This window comes from Pelodiscus sinensis, chromosome 20, assembly GCF_049634645.1.
Source record: "Pelodiscus sinensis isolate JC-2024 chromosome 20, ASM4963464v1, whole genome shotgun sequence".
In the NCBI taxonomy this organism is placed as follows: Eukaryota; Metazoa; Chordata; order Testudines; family Trionychidae; genus Pelodiscus; species Pelodiscus sinensis.
The window spans coordinates 22,877,187-22,891,967 of record NC_134730.1 but is presented as its reverse complement, the minus strand read 5'-3'; the positions used below and the strand labels follow the sequence as shown (position 1 = coordinate 22,891,967).

The following is a 14,781-nucleotide window of genomic DNA, read 5'->3' as shown; positions in this document are numbered from 1 at the left end:
CTCTGTGCAGCGCAAGGCGATATAATGTTGGGTTTGCACTCATGTGTGCCTGAGGAGCTGGGATGTTCCTTAGCTGGTGAGTCCATGCAGAGCTGATCACATCATCTGCATGTTCTTCAGGTGAGTCTGTCTCTACCTGGAACACTGTGTCTGATAAAAGCACAGGCTTGCACCTGGTCGGGTTGGGGGGTGACTCAACAGTACCCCAGTTATATGTGGCACCTTGAGGGAAACCCATCACAGTACAGTTGGGCTGAAATTTTGTAAGATCTTGGCCTTTTAACTTTGGGTCCTGTCCACCAGGAACATCACCTGATAATCAGTAGTTGAGATCAGCTGATCACTCTTTGGTTTATCTGCAAGAGGGATGTAGGCAGGATGCTTTCACAAATCTCTACCTGGGATCAGTTTTCTCCTAGACGTAAGAGAACCTAGATCTGTTGACCTTTTGGGCCCATCCAGTTCTGAAGAAGTGAGTGGGATAAGTTGTGGACACGAGGGTGGGTTAGTACTTTCAGGCACAGGGAGGATGTGGCGATGACTCCTTCCAACAAGCCATTGTGCTGAGGTGTGTTTATAATTTCATTACTAGATTTTTTGGGGGAAGGTTTATTTTCATGTACATGAACCCATTTAATAAATAAATAAATACTCCATCCCTGGATGGACTTAGACGAGCCAGCTAAAAATGTGCTGACTACCCCCAAGTTCTCATTCCCATGCATTTCATGATCATCTAGAAAAATATCCCTGCTGTGTTCTCTTAAATATTTCAATGTATCTTCACACACTGATGTACTTCTCATCGTGTTGCTTATAAGAATTCCAGACCTTGCATATATACATTCAACCCTGATTGATTTGTTTGGAGATTTTTGTTATTATTAAATATTTTTATTATTTTTAAATGAATTGTAAATTTCCTGAGAAATGCTCGTTGCCACAGAAATCCAGCTATCGGCCATGAAAACTGACCATTATATAACCAAAACCTAGTTTTGTGAACATTCATGCACTGTGGATACTTTTAAATTAAGATTCTGCCTTTTCCAATAACAAATGGTCGCTAGTCCATAAAAGGGTGAAATGGTTCAGTCTGCATTTTGCAGGAGTAGAATTTTGCCATATTGTTTGGCAGAATAGTCTCTTTAAAAAAAAAAAGAAACAGAACCTTCTTTCATTTAAAAAAAACCAACCCCAAGTCACATGCTGTATGCTTAGAATTTCTATCTCAAACACTTAGTGGCTGTATATGTGATATACGATGCATCAACACTGCACCCTTAGCTTGAAATAAAATATGCAAATTGCATATCTTATTTTGATTCTTTTTCAAAATAGGCTATTTCAAAATTTGGCATGTCTACACAGAGCCAAATTTCGAAATAACACATTATTTCGAAGCAAAATGCAGGACAATGTAGCACTTTAAAGACTAACAAGATGGTTTATTAGATGATGAGCTTTCGTGGGGCAGACCCACTTCCTCAGACATTATTTCGAGACATCCCTTATCCCTCATGCAACAAGGTTTACAGGGATGCCGAAATAGCACGTCTGCTGTATTTCGCAATAGCGGACGTGTTCAAAAGATGCGGAGTAGCTATTTTGGGATACCTCTGGCAGGTATATAACATTTGGTGCAAATTTCCAACCTTCTTGGCAGTCCAGAATGGGAGAGGGGCAAACGATTGCATGGAAGTGGGTTCCCTTTCTTCCTGGCATGGCCATAGTCCTCCAGAACAAGCATGAGGCCATGAAGAGGTCAGTGTTAGGGACGCTTGCACTGTGGCTGCCTGCGCTATGTACAAACAAGGCCTTTCGGGGCTGCCTGTGCAGTGACTGTCACAAGCGTTGGTTTCAGAACCATTTGATTTCCATCAGGCTAGAGTGTCTGAGCCACACAGTGGGAAAAATCCTGGCCCTGCCCCATGTGTTGGCCCCTGTGCTTTTCATTTAGGTTCAGAGCCAGCTCCCCATGATACGATACCCACTGATAAGGGAAGTTGGACTGCAACCGTAGGGCCACGTTCACCCCTGTGCCGAGGGCCATACTCAGATTTATGTTGCTTTTGGGGGCTCGTCCGTGAGCAGCTGGCAATTTCCTGGATTTAGGCCCCGATGCCACAAGGCACTTTAGCGCATATCGAACTTCAAGTTCTCCTAGAGGCTTCAGAGCAAGATCTACCAAAAGCGAGCTGCGTGAGCTATGCAGTGAGGCAAACCTCAACAATCTGAATATTGAACATGGGCAGCAAACTGCTCACAAGCAAGCAACCGACTTAGCCCACTGATCCTGGACACATGCATGAGTAGCCAGTGGTGCGGGAACAATTTTTGGAGTGGGGGTGCGGAGCTGCAGCCCCCCTTACCTCTGCCCATGCCCCTCACAACCTCCTAAGTGCTGAGGCTGGAAGGCAGGACCTTGCATGTGGGGCCGGTGACCAGGATCCTGGGTCTGGCGGCTGGCTGGGACCCTGCATGCAGGGCCTGGTGGCAGGGCCAGCAACCAAGTGAGACCCAGAGCCAGTCACCGAAACGGCTCATGCAGGCACAGCCACGAACAGGATCCAGGGTCGGTGTCTGAGCCCCAGTGCTTGGGGATGGTAGCCAAGTGGTGGAAGCAGAGCCCCTAGGGAATAGCGGGTTTGGCAGCCAGGACCTTCGGCAGTGGGATGTTCAAAAGCTGGGGCTGCTGCAAACCCCTCCTCCCCCCGCATCCCCACTTCCCATGCCTGTATGCGCAGCTTGATGTTTAAGAGCACATCCATTGAACAGAAGAAAAGTGTCCATATAGAGTTACGCACCTGTACAAGTATTTGTAGAATTGGGACCTACAATGTATCGGTAGCAATTTTTTGTCCCATAACTGGGTGTGCTTGAATTTAGGGCTTCACGGGATCAGAGGGGTCATTTCACGCAGCCCCGGTGGCAGGATCAGGGCCTGAATGAATGACATTGATTATGATTTGTCAGTGACCTAGGATGAGCTGAGTATGGTACCACTGTGTGTGGATGTATGAAAAAGCATGTGTTTCCCCTCCCCACACCCGCCCCAGAGCAGGCAGCCAATAAAATAGACTTATAGCCACAACATTCCTGAGCTCAGCAAAATGGAGTCCCTCAATCCGGATGAGGGTCTCCATAATCTTTATGGAGAAAAATGAAGTCTTCAAAGAAAGAAGGCACCTAAACCATGTGTGGTTCAAAGCACATTGCCACATGCTGGCAAACATTTCAAATGATAATATTTTGCTCACACGCCATGAAATCATTGTGTGGATTTTCTGCCTTTCCCCTTGCTCCCCCATCTACACTCACACAGGGGGTATGTCTACACTACCCTCCTATTTCGAAATAGGAGGGTAATGTAGGCATACCGCAATTGCAAATGAAGCCCGTGATTTGAATTTCCCGGGCTTCATTTGCATAAGCCGGGCGCCGCCATTTTTAAATCCTGGCTGGTTCGAACCCCGTGCCGCGTGTAGCCGCGCGGCACGGGGTTCGAACCAGCTGGGATTTAAAAATGGCGGCGCCCGGCTTATGCAAATGAAGCCCGGGAAATTCAAATCACGGGCTTCATTTGCAATTGCGGTATGCCTACATTACCCTCCTATTTCGAAATAGGAGGGTAGTGTAGACATACCCAGGGAGGTGAAAGGAGGAGACATTCCCTACAGAAAAAAAAGGAGAAAAATACAGCTTTTATTATGTATCATGCTGGAAGGTAGAGTTTTGACTCTGTCAATCCATTTCCCACTAAAGCTCTTTCTTCTAGACAACTTCCAATCCTTTCTGACTATCAGGATACCAGCAGATAACCAGGAGCTGTCACCTTTGTAATCTGTCTGTGATTTTATACACTCTTATCAAAAGAATAGTGCAATTACATTGTGTACTTCAACAGTGTTTTTATGGGGGCGCTGGTGCACCCTGGTATGTTACTAGGCTAATGTGATTTATTAGATTACAATTCTAGTTGTTACATTTTATTTGCCTTAGGCAGCTATTACCTCGGTAACAAAGGTTCAGATCCACAAAGATATTTCAGCTCCTAACTTCCATTGAAATCAGTGGAAGTCAGGAACCTCAGTACTTTTGTGAATGTGGCCCAAACTGCCAATTGTTGATGGTCTAGGAATAAAGAGATTGTTACTTTACATTGAGCTGTTTCTCTAGTCTAGCTACAGCATAAGCCGTGCCACATTGTGTGTGTAATATCGCAGGACAGAAACTGATTTTTACTGTAGCGCATGATAATAATTCTTCACTGGTGAAACCTGTCACATCACTAGGTTGGGGCATGATTGTCAATTGTTTGTTATTTAGAAAAATGTCTGTAAAAGATAAACACCTGAATGACACTTGGGATCATGAATGACTTCATGGGCTAGGGATGGGTGGGGGCAGAAGGAGAGGCTTCATCTGGGGGCTTAAAAGATTAGAGTTTTTTAGAGTTCTGAGATTTTGTTTTTGTTCATTCAAAAACAGCTGGGCTAATTTTTGTAGATTTTTTTTGTAGGGTTTTCACCTAAATCAATCAATCAATCAATCAATCAATCAAAGTAAGTTCTGGGGGGTTGATAGTGCGAGAAATTTCAAAACAAATGGATTTAAAAAAAACCAAAACGTTACCCCTCCGATGTTTGAAATGAATGGATCTTTGAACTTGCATTTAATGGAGTTCTGTGGCCACACCTTTTAGCAGAAGAAAAGCATGCTAGGTTAATTCCTGCAGCCTGAGAACCCATTGAAATCACAAAGGGGGGTATTCTGACCCCAGAGAAGCTAATGGCAAAAACTCCCCTTGGGTTCATTGGGGCCAAGTTTTCATCCTGAGTATGTATTTGTCTCAGGAATTCTGCAGCTCAGGATCTGAGGGACCTAGCAACGTCTTCAGCTGTGTTAATATCCCATGCTGATTGCTTTTCGGAACAGCATCTATGGCACGTCCATCCTTGGGTGGAGCCTTGCAGACCGGGGTTTTATTTCCATCTCTTTGCAGGGAACCTTTCAGGAAGCTATGCTGCAAAACCTGGTGTGCTGGGGCAGGGCTGATGCCACATACGTGTCTTTCAATGAGGCATGCTGGGCGATCTGGCTCTGCCCTCTAAGATCACTAGCTTCAGGATGAGGCTTGAAGAAGGGCAGAGGGGGCTTTGTAAGTGCTGTGTTTGTTCTAGCTGTGGCAGCAAATGATGACACACAAGATCTAGGAGGGTAAAAGTGCAAGGAAGCTATTTTTTAGGTGTTTGCGGGAGTTTAGCTTTGTTTTCTTTTTAAATAGCAGCGTGTTCCACTCTATGCAGCCCTGATTAACTCAGCTCCACTGAACCAAAATGCCTTGTTCGATGTGGGTATGTGATGGTGCTGGGTGGCATCTCTTCCCCGTGCCGGGTCTCCCCACGGGGCCCTGGGTCTTTCTCTTCCAGACACAGCAAGACTTAACAATGTCCCTGGTGCCCTCCCTGCTGTGAGCTTGGAGGACTCAAGGTAGAGACTCGCCAAAACCTGCTGCCTGAGTAAACCAACTCCCCTAAAGTTCTTCCATGTCCTATATATTCAGACTTGGTTGCATCCTCTCCCACAGCTCCAGAGAGAGGACTTTTGGGAGAGAGAGCAGGACAGCAGTAGGGATATAAAAGCTTAACTGGTTACCCATTAAGCATTCGTCTTGCAGGCATGCTTACCGGGATAACTGGCTAACCAGCAGCCCAGCCCGGCCGGAGCAGCCCTTGCCCATCGTGCAGTGTGGCATGCCCTGCCCGGCTTGGCTAGAGCAGACTCCCACCCATGGTACAGCAGGCTTGGCTTGGCCTGGCTGGAGCAGCTCCCTGCCATGGGATCCTGGTTAACCAGTGAAAATAGGATTTTACATCCCTAGCAAGGAGACACACTACTTAGCATAGCAGCGCTAGATGCAATGGACCATGATTAGAAAGATTCCCAATGCTCACTGTGGCAAATAGAAAGAAGCCAGATCTGGAGCCTCGCCACCACACACAGTGAAGAGAAAAGGAATTTTGAGCGACATAATTCAAATCCTTCCCCTCCCTCCCGCCCATCCTTCCCATCCAGGCTGTCCACATTGCCCACCTTCAGTCCTGTGCTAGTTTCTGGGCTATCCAGTCGACATGGGACAGCTTCACAATGATCATTTGCAAAGTGCTCTGCTTTGGACGTCACTGACCACTTTGCAAAACCCACGTGCCATGCAACGTCTACATCCAGTAACCTCTTTGGGCTCTTCCTTGTTCATTATCTGCACCTAAATGCAGGGATTTGATCTGTGTCATTAATGAACAAGCGATATATTTAAACCAGAACAGAAAACTCAAACTTCCTTGAGCTTTTGAGGAGTTGGAGTCACATTCAGATCCAAACATCACAGTACTAGCTGCTTCAGAGGCAGATATAAGGAGCCCTATAGTTAGGGGGTAACCTGCCCTAAGGGAAAGTTTCTTCATGACCCCCTTTATAGAGAGATTGGTTTATGCCCTGATGCATGAGGGGTTTTATCCTTTCCAGAACCCGGGGTAAATCCAGATCTAGATTTTACTCGTGGGCCCACATTTTATCTTATCGGCCAATTTCTAACTTTAACTGCTGTGAAGCCCAGCCTACATCTATGCCACTAGATTAAACATAAAAAGTAAATATTTTACCTCACAATTATACAATTAACAACAGTGATGGAAGAGCTTCCACATCAGTCCCTCCAACTGCACCACACAAGTGGCATAGAGAGACATTCAATAATAAGCATCAGCACCTACCCTCCAGTTCCAGCCGGTTGTGAAATCGAAAAAGGGGCTTAACAGGAAATGGGACATGAAGCGGCCAAAGGACAGAAATGGTTTGGGAAAGATCAAAATGCATTTGTGCAGCTACCACAGTCCCTTTCATGTGTACCAGGTTAAAGTAACCTCCTCACAGGAAAAAGAAATAGTTAGGTACAAAATTAATTTCAAAACGGGTTTATTTGGGGAGGCCTCATTGTTTTGGGGCGGGGCTGGGGATGTGGGGTTCAGGAGGCAGGCTTCCCTGGATAGGAAGGACAACGCCAGCCCTTTCTCACCACAGCAGCATGGGGCCAGGTGAAAAGTCCCTTTTTGTGGTCGCTGCAGCAGGCACAGACAGGGGTGGGGTGCATGTACTCTGGCTGGGGTGGACAGACAGACACACAGATAAATCCTCTGAAATATATAGTAGAGAGCCGTCCCTTTCTCCACTCCTGCCTCCTGTTGGCCCAATGGGGTTATAGCTGTCCCGACCTTGCTTTAAGTTAGGAGAAGGGGAGGCTGCCTACCCCCTTTGGTGGTCCTAGCTCTTACCATGTCAGAGGAGTTCTTGAATAAATGGACTCACAGATGGATGGACAGCCAGCCAGATGGCTGCACGTTTCTAAAAGATATAGTACTAGAAGACTTACCTGACATTGCCCAGGTCCTTCAGGGCAGGGGGCTGGTGGTATGTGGGGGGGGGGTGCAGGAGTCAGGATAGGATCTTGGGGATGTGGAGGGCAGGGCAGGAGGATGGGGGTGGAGGTGCAAGAGTGAGGAGGGGCTCAGGGAAGGGGGTCCCATCTGGCAGGGCTTACTCTGCCCCCTCTGCAGCAGGACTTTTCACCCCATCCCAGCCCCCACAGCAGCAGGGGCCTTCTCTCCTCCCCCCCCCCCACAGTCTCCCCCGAATGGCAGGGACCTTCTGTCTTTTCATAGCCTCTCCAGCCATGAGGGGCCTTTTCTTTCCACCCCCTCCAGTGCTGCAGCCAAGGGCTGTGAGGGGGGGCAGGGAACAGAAGGGATTGGACCAGGAGGGCTACTTACCCAGTCTAGTGACAGGCAAGATAGTGGAGTCCCAGCCCTGCTGGCCACTCTCTTGGTGGTGCGGCTGCAGTGGTTTCTCTGCAGTACAGCGCTCCCCTGTGGGCTCACTGCCCCCAGTGGCCACTCTCAGTATTGCGTCCCTCCTCTCTGTGCTCCTCCCTTTCCATGTTATGGAAAACATTCCCATTCCCAGCACTTACCTTTTCCCTGGCAAAATCAACCATTGCCCTTGCTATGTTATGAGACGAGAAAGCTGCATACCAGATTTCGTGGTCCTAGCTTTTACCGTCTTGGAGGAGTTCTTGAACAAACAGACTCACGGATGGACAGACAGATATTTCTAAAATAGATAGATAGACGATTGGGAGCCAAAAGACCCTGCCCTTCACTAGACCCTAACAAAACAATCTGCTTGTGCAAGCCTGTTGCTGTTCTCTAATGTGAGTCAGTTTATTATTTGGCCCCCAACCTCCTGTCTCCAGTCAGTCCATCCTTTGGCAAACATTGGGCTTGGATATTCTAAACCTGGATCCAAACATCTCTGCACTTGGGGCCTGGGTAAGAGAGGTGAGATCAGCATCCATACTTTGCTCTAGGCCCGGGTCACTGAGGTGTGGGAAATCACTCAGCCCTGTACCTCCATTCACAGCCAGACGTGACTCTCAGTCGGCAGGGAGAACAGACGGCTTTATTGGTTCACAGGGACACAGCACAGAACAGACTTGTTAGCCCAGGAACCAGGAACAGCCAGTACAACCCATCTTGAGGAGAAGGGCCCTGGGCCCTGTTCCCCCATCCTGCTCCAAGTCCCCTGAGAAAACCCATAACCAGCCTCTGGCAGCCCCGCCTCCCCTTTGTCTAGCTTCCCCTGCAAAAGGTGTCTCCTGGTCACACCCCCTCCCAGACTCAGGTTACAGGGGACCATTGTCTACATCAATGTTTCTCAGCCAGTGGTACGCGTACCCTTAGGGGTACTCGAGAGAAGTCTGGGGGGTATGTTAACACAACTGACATTTGGGGAAAACTGAATTTTTGTTTTAATTTTTGACAGCGTTTTCATATTTTTGTACTTTTTACACCTAAAAATTTCATTGCCCACCCGGCTACAATTAAGTTGTTTAAACAAATGTGTTGCAAGGGGAGAAAAAACTGTGTATGTCTGAAAACTGTAGGTACTGAGAGTACTTATAATTTTTTTTCTTTTTTGAAAGAGGTGTACTGCATTAAAAAAAGGTGGAGAAACACTGGTCTACATGATGGGCTTCATTCTCTCTCAGTGAGTCACCTGCAAGCCCCATCCCCATCTTGAAAGTAGAGGAGTGCCCAGGGAAACTGAGGCACACACATGGGACTACTACAGGACAGTAGAAATCACATATAACAAAGCAAACAGAGTGAACACCATCCCCACTTCGTCACACTCTTTCTCTGTAATGTGCCAAGCAAAATCTTTGAGATAAACAAAGGGGAAAAGGGACATTTTGGAATAGCGATTTATTTCAAAATAAGTGCTGTGTAGACAATGCCAACTTTTGAAATAAGCAATTTTGAAATTGACTCCAAATAAGCATCACAATTTGCATAGCTCAAATTGTGTATCTTATTTTGACCTACAGTGCAGTGTAGACACACCCTCGGTGACAGACATGGTGTAATTCACGTGGCCCATCTGACGTCCCCTTTCCACGCAGCTCCACAGCTTCTTGTCCCTTTTCGTTTCTCTTTTAAATCCAAACTTTTACTCAGATTCATTTTTAGAAGCTGAGTATCATCAGAGCGCCTCAGCTATTTGAGTTTGTTGCTCTTTATCTACTTCTGGAACCAAATGTCCATGAAGTTGGACTCCCAGACCTACCCGTTGTCCTGCCCCTGAGCATAGGGAGTAATTTCAGAGGAAATGGCAGATCTATGTCCTGCCAGACTCCTCCCTCCCCTCTCCAACATCCAACTGTTCAGTCAGTGTTAGGACGGGCGTTATGGTTTGTGCACATCTCAATTTTTTTCAGCAGACTTTAAAAAAAAATCCACATCTCACTCCTCACAAGCTAATGGTTTCCTTAACGCTGTAAATTCAAGCCATGATGGCGGTCCATTGGAATCTAGCACTGCTATCCGTCCAAGTCCTGATTAGCAAGAGAGACAATGATCTAATTCCGATTGATGTGGAGGCCAAGACAATGTAATTGAAGAACTCTGCGTTGAAGGTGTGACTTCAGTATTTCCTCTTGTGCTAAACAGCATCTTTTGGAAGACAGTCTGTTCTGACTGTGACAGGCATGCATAGAATTCCAGACAGAAAACCCCTCTTCTCTAACTGAAGGGTAGGCTTTTCATTTCCAAGCGGCTTCCTTCCAGCACTTTTAACCAGCAAGGGCTGAGATCAATTAACTTATGCTATGTTTCCTGGCAAAACTTCTTAGCTGTTATGGTGCTGTGCAGTCTATAAAGTGTTGGTGGGGGGGAAGGGAGGGCGTATACAAGCTTTTGGGATAGAAGAAATGGGTCTGAAAAGGAATAAACCTGACCCAAGTCGTCACACAAATCTCAATCTGAATCCCAAACCACTTTATCTGAAAAAAACGATGAAGAGTCCTGTGGCATCGGAAAGACTAACAGATTTATTTGGGCATAAGCTTTTGTGGGCAAAAATCCACTTTGTAAGATGCCTGGAGTGGAAATCACAGAGGCAGGGATATATATTATCAAGTATAGGACCAGTGTTACAAAGATCAGGATTTTAACAGGGTTCAAAAAAGAACTAGATAAATTCATGGAGGTTTGGTCGATCAATACTTATTAGCAGGGCTTGACAAATGGCGGTGAAAGCCGCTCGCCAGCCCCGCACTGCACATGCGCAAGAGCCGCATTGCACATGAGCGTGCTGCCAGTAAACGGGGTGCGCAGCTGAAATCTACTCGCCACGGGCGAGTAGATTCTATAGTTTGTCGAACCCTGCTTATTAGGCAGGATGGGCAGTAATGGGGTGTGTCTAGACTACAGGGTTTTGTCGACAAAAGTGGACTTTTGTCAACAAAACTATACCTGTGTCTACACTGCCACTGAGTTCTGTCGACATAACGTCTACAGAACTCAGCAGCTTTGTCGACGGCTGTAAACCTCATTCTACGAGAAATAACGCCTTTTGTTGACAGAGTTTTTGAATTATTGAATCTACACTGTCCTTTTCGTCTACACTGTCATGTCGACAAAGCGGCTTGCTTTGTCGACAGAACTGGATGTAGTCTAGACGCTCTTTGTCGACAGAGGCTTTGTCGACAGTATCTGTCGACAGAACTTCTGTCGACAAAAGCCTGTAGTCTAGACATACCCATGGTGTCCCTAGCCTCTGTTTGTCAGAGGCTGGAAATAGGTGACAGGAGAGGAATCGCTTGATAATTCCGTTCTGTTCACTGCCTCTGGGGCATCTGGCATTGGCCACTGTCGTCAAACGGGATACTGGGCTGGATGGACCTTTGTTCTGACCCAGTATGGCCATTTTTATGCTCTTGTGGCCTATTCAGTCAAGGTGCTTGTGGCTCTCTCCCAGTGATTGATGGGGAGGTGTGAATATCAAGAGAGGGAAAATTGCCTTTGTGGTGAGATTATTCAGTCCTAATTTAATCGTGTTAAATTTGCAAATGAATTGCAGCACTGCTGTTTCTCAATGTAGACTGGTTTTGCTGTTGTTTTGTAGAAGGATGGCTACTTTTAAATCTGTGAGGGTATGTCTACACTACCCTCTTAGTTCGAACTAGGAGGGTAATGTAGGCATACCGCACTTGCAAATGAAGCCCGGGATTTGAATTTCCCGGGCTTCATTTGCATAAGCAGGGCGCCGCCATTTTTAAAACCCCTCTCGTTCGAACCCCGTGCAGCGCGGCTTCACGGGGCACGAACTAGGTAGTTCGAACTAGGAAGCCTAGTTCGAACTACCTAGTTCGTGCCCCATGTAGCCGCGCTGCACGGGGTTCGAACGAGTGGGGTTTTAAAAATGGCGGCGCCCCGCTTATGCAAATGAAGCCCGGGAAATTCAAATCCCGGGCTTCATTTGCAAGTGCGGTATGCCTACATTACCCTCCTAGTTCGAACTAAGAGGGTAGTGTAGACATACCCTGACTGAGTGCCCAGGGAGGTGAAAGTGTTCTCTGACTGGTTTTTTTGTATCCCTCTGAGACTGGTCACTTGATCTGAAAATCCAGGACCCATCCAGATGTGTTGTACCCACATGACCATCACCCCATCCTCTTCAGGCTCAGTGGCAGGGGAATGCCTAAGGGAAAGGGTATGAGCCTGGAATAGCCCTGCATTCTAGCAATCCCCTTCCCGCCAGATGTGCCCTGATTCTCCTCTACTGGAGATTGCTTTGGCACTTGGATTGCCCCCAAATCAGGGTTCCCTGTAAGCTGAGCGCTTGGGCGGCCACCCAACCAAAATTCAAATGCCACCCAGCTGATGAGCAAAGCACTTGCCGCATCCACAGCCAACTCTTTCCGCTGGTGATGCTTATCTGCACATGCCTCGGTGCACGTAGCAAAATTTATTTCGCACATGAATGGGAACAATTAGAGGGAACATTTCCCAACTCTCAGATGTGGAGGGGCCCACAATGATGGCTTGTAAAGAGTTGCTTTTCCTTCCTCTTGCGCTGGCCATAAGCGCAGCTGCGTGGGGAAAATGAAGGCCATAGATCCTGGCTGGGAAAGGATGAAGAACAAGGGTGGGTTTTGGTCCACATTTTTAGGAAGGGCAGGATAAAACTCACCTTCGCTGCAGGGGTGGCCTGTTTTCTGCTGAGAATGCTGCTCAGTGAGGCGTTACTGCGGTGGCATTGGGGCTTCCTCGCGGAAGGCCCGTATGTATGCCCCGCTATCAGAGGGGTCAGACAGCTGTCCCTACGTGCAGCCTGCTGACAGAGCTAGTCTGGCAGGGAGTTTTGAAAGTAAACACAGGAAAAGTCAGATTTTCTTCTCTCGCTTTGCTGAATAGGGCAGATTGGGGCCATCATGACTGGTTCACTGAGTCGACAGTGGGTGAAGGTGGGGCTGGAGGAGGCAAGCCCCCAGCACTGTCCTCAGCCCCACCCCTTCTGACCAGGCCCCCCCCTCACAGAAGCCAAGTCCTCCCATCCACCTGGAGCTCCATGAGGAGGTTGGGTGACACGCGGCCCCACCCTCCCCAACCCCAGAGCACGCTGAGGGCGGGTGGCACATGACCCCATCCTTCCCAGCCCCAGAGCACAGTGAGGGTGGGTGGCCCGTGGCCCCACCCTCCCCAGCCCCAGAGCACAGTGAGGGCGGGCAGCACATGACCCCAGGCTCCCCAGTCCTGGAGCACGGGGAGCGTGGGTGCCTGGGGGCAGCTTCACTCTGTCCCCAGTATACCTACAGCAGGCATACTGGGGGCAGAGTATGGGTGGGGCCAGGCTGGTGGTTTGGGAAGGCAATACCTTCCCCCGCCTATTGTACCTGCCACCCCTGTTGACAGTTCAGTGGAAGTACCAACCTAGCGAGGGAAAAGCTGATTCCCGCTGTACTTCTGGCCTGGCTGGCTGGAGAACGTACCAGGAAGCTTGTAAAAGGAGCTGGGTTTTGTGGGCTTTCCAGTCTAGTTTTGCAACCACCAGAGGTTTGGGTTGGTGGTGAGTGTAACCTTGGTGCTTTCTGTTTGCTGTAAAGGTCCGTGCAAATACTTCTTGCAGTGTATGTCTACGTGGACAGCAGCCACCCCAGCATTACGTTAAGTGGTTTTGATTTAAAGCCATAAAACCAACCTCAGGGTCCACTTTACACCCGCCCCCGAGGTTCCCTCAAAATATTCACAACCCTCAGCCAGTCCTTCTAGGAAGCTTCAAGTTTATAATGAGACGCAACATTTTGCCTGGCATGGTGCTGCATTGCCAACATTTTTGCACAACTCTTGGTTGGATGACTGTCTGAAACTTTTACTGTCAGATTAGCCCTGCCGCTTTTGAAGTTTGGGCAGATTGATACAAGATGCGTGGGATCTGGAGGCAATGGGTTGGATGGGGATCAGATGCAGCAATAAGAAAAGACCAGTTTGGGAGCTGTCAAGAGAGAGAGGTGCACTTCCCCCTCACATGTTCCTTGCAAAAGAACTACGGTTTGACCTGGATGGACTGGGCAGTTTGGGAGAGAAAGTCCGATACATCTATGAAGGGTAGCAATGGGTGTGGCAATAAGATCTGGGAATTCAAGAAGAAGGGCTGAATGGAAAAATCTGTTTTGACATTTCCGTAGATCAGGCCATGTTTTGGTTTAATTCGGGTCACTCTTAAATTTGCCCCAAGTGATGTATAATACAACCAAGAAACCTATCTGTAGTATGCAAAAAACAACTGAGAAGCTATTATATACATGTATTTTCCCAGCCTTCACCTTCTTTAATGTGTGTGCTTGTTTTTCCTGTTGAGCAGAACTATACAATAACAAATATAACAACACTAAAAGGGCTTTTCAGACTGGTTAGCAACATCTGCAGCCTTGCAGGAATGTGTCAGAGAGTTAATTATTGTGTTGAACTGTAATTCTATCTTCCCTGAACATAAAGTAGTTTGTTTGCGTTTTCCCCCCTCTTGCTGAAGATAAAGGAGTGAAGTTTAATCATTAAATCTTCATCTTGTTCCATGTAGGTCATGCACTGAACCTGAGTCAGACATTATAGCATTTAGCAGCCTTATCTCCTTTGCAGTAAAGAGCATGCAGGAAACTGACTGTGTTGTATATTTTATATATATAAAAATTTATTTAAAGAAAAGCCATCTTAAAAATGGCTGGGAAGGGAGGCGATCGTCCAAACAGCAGCCTTCGGTAAACAGGATGAAATCAGATAAAGAAATTACTGTAAAAATATTGCCTCATCTCCAAAGCTCAGATTTTTTTTATTTTTTTTTTTTTGCTTTTGCTCTTTTTTATCTTTGAGAAAGATAATGAAA

At 47.2% G+C, this 14,781-nt stretch overlaps 1 long non-coding RNA gene across 2 annotated transcripts in view; it reads left to right on the top strand.

Annotated features, from left to right (window-relative positions):
* Nucleotides 1-14,781, top strand: part of LOC106731434 (uncharacterized) — a 96,054-nt gene that overhangs the window by 38,240 nt on the left and 43,033 nt on the right. The window contains exon 4 of one of the 2 annotated variants that reach the window (XR_012896968.1): nucleotides 11-120. The exons of the other annotated variant lie outside the window; for it this stretch is intronic. This is a non-coding gene — a long non-coding RNA (uncharacterized LOC106731434). The remainder of the gene's footprint in view (nucleotides 1-10; nucleotides 121-14,781) is intronic. 2 annotated transcript variants of the gene reach the window in all.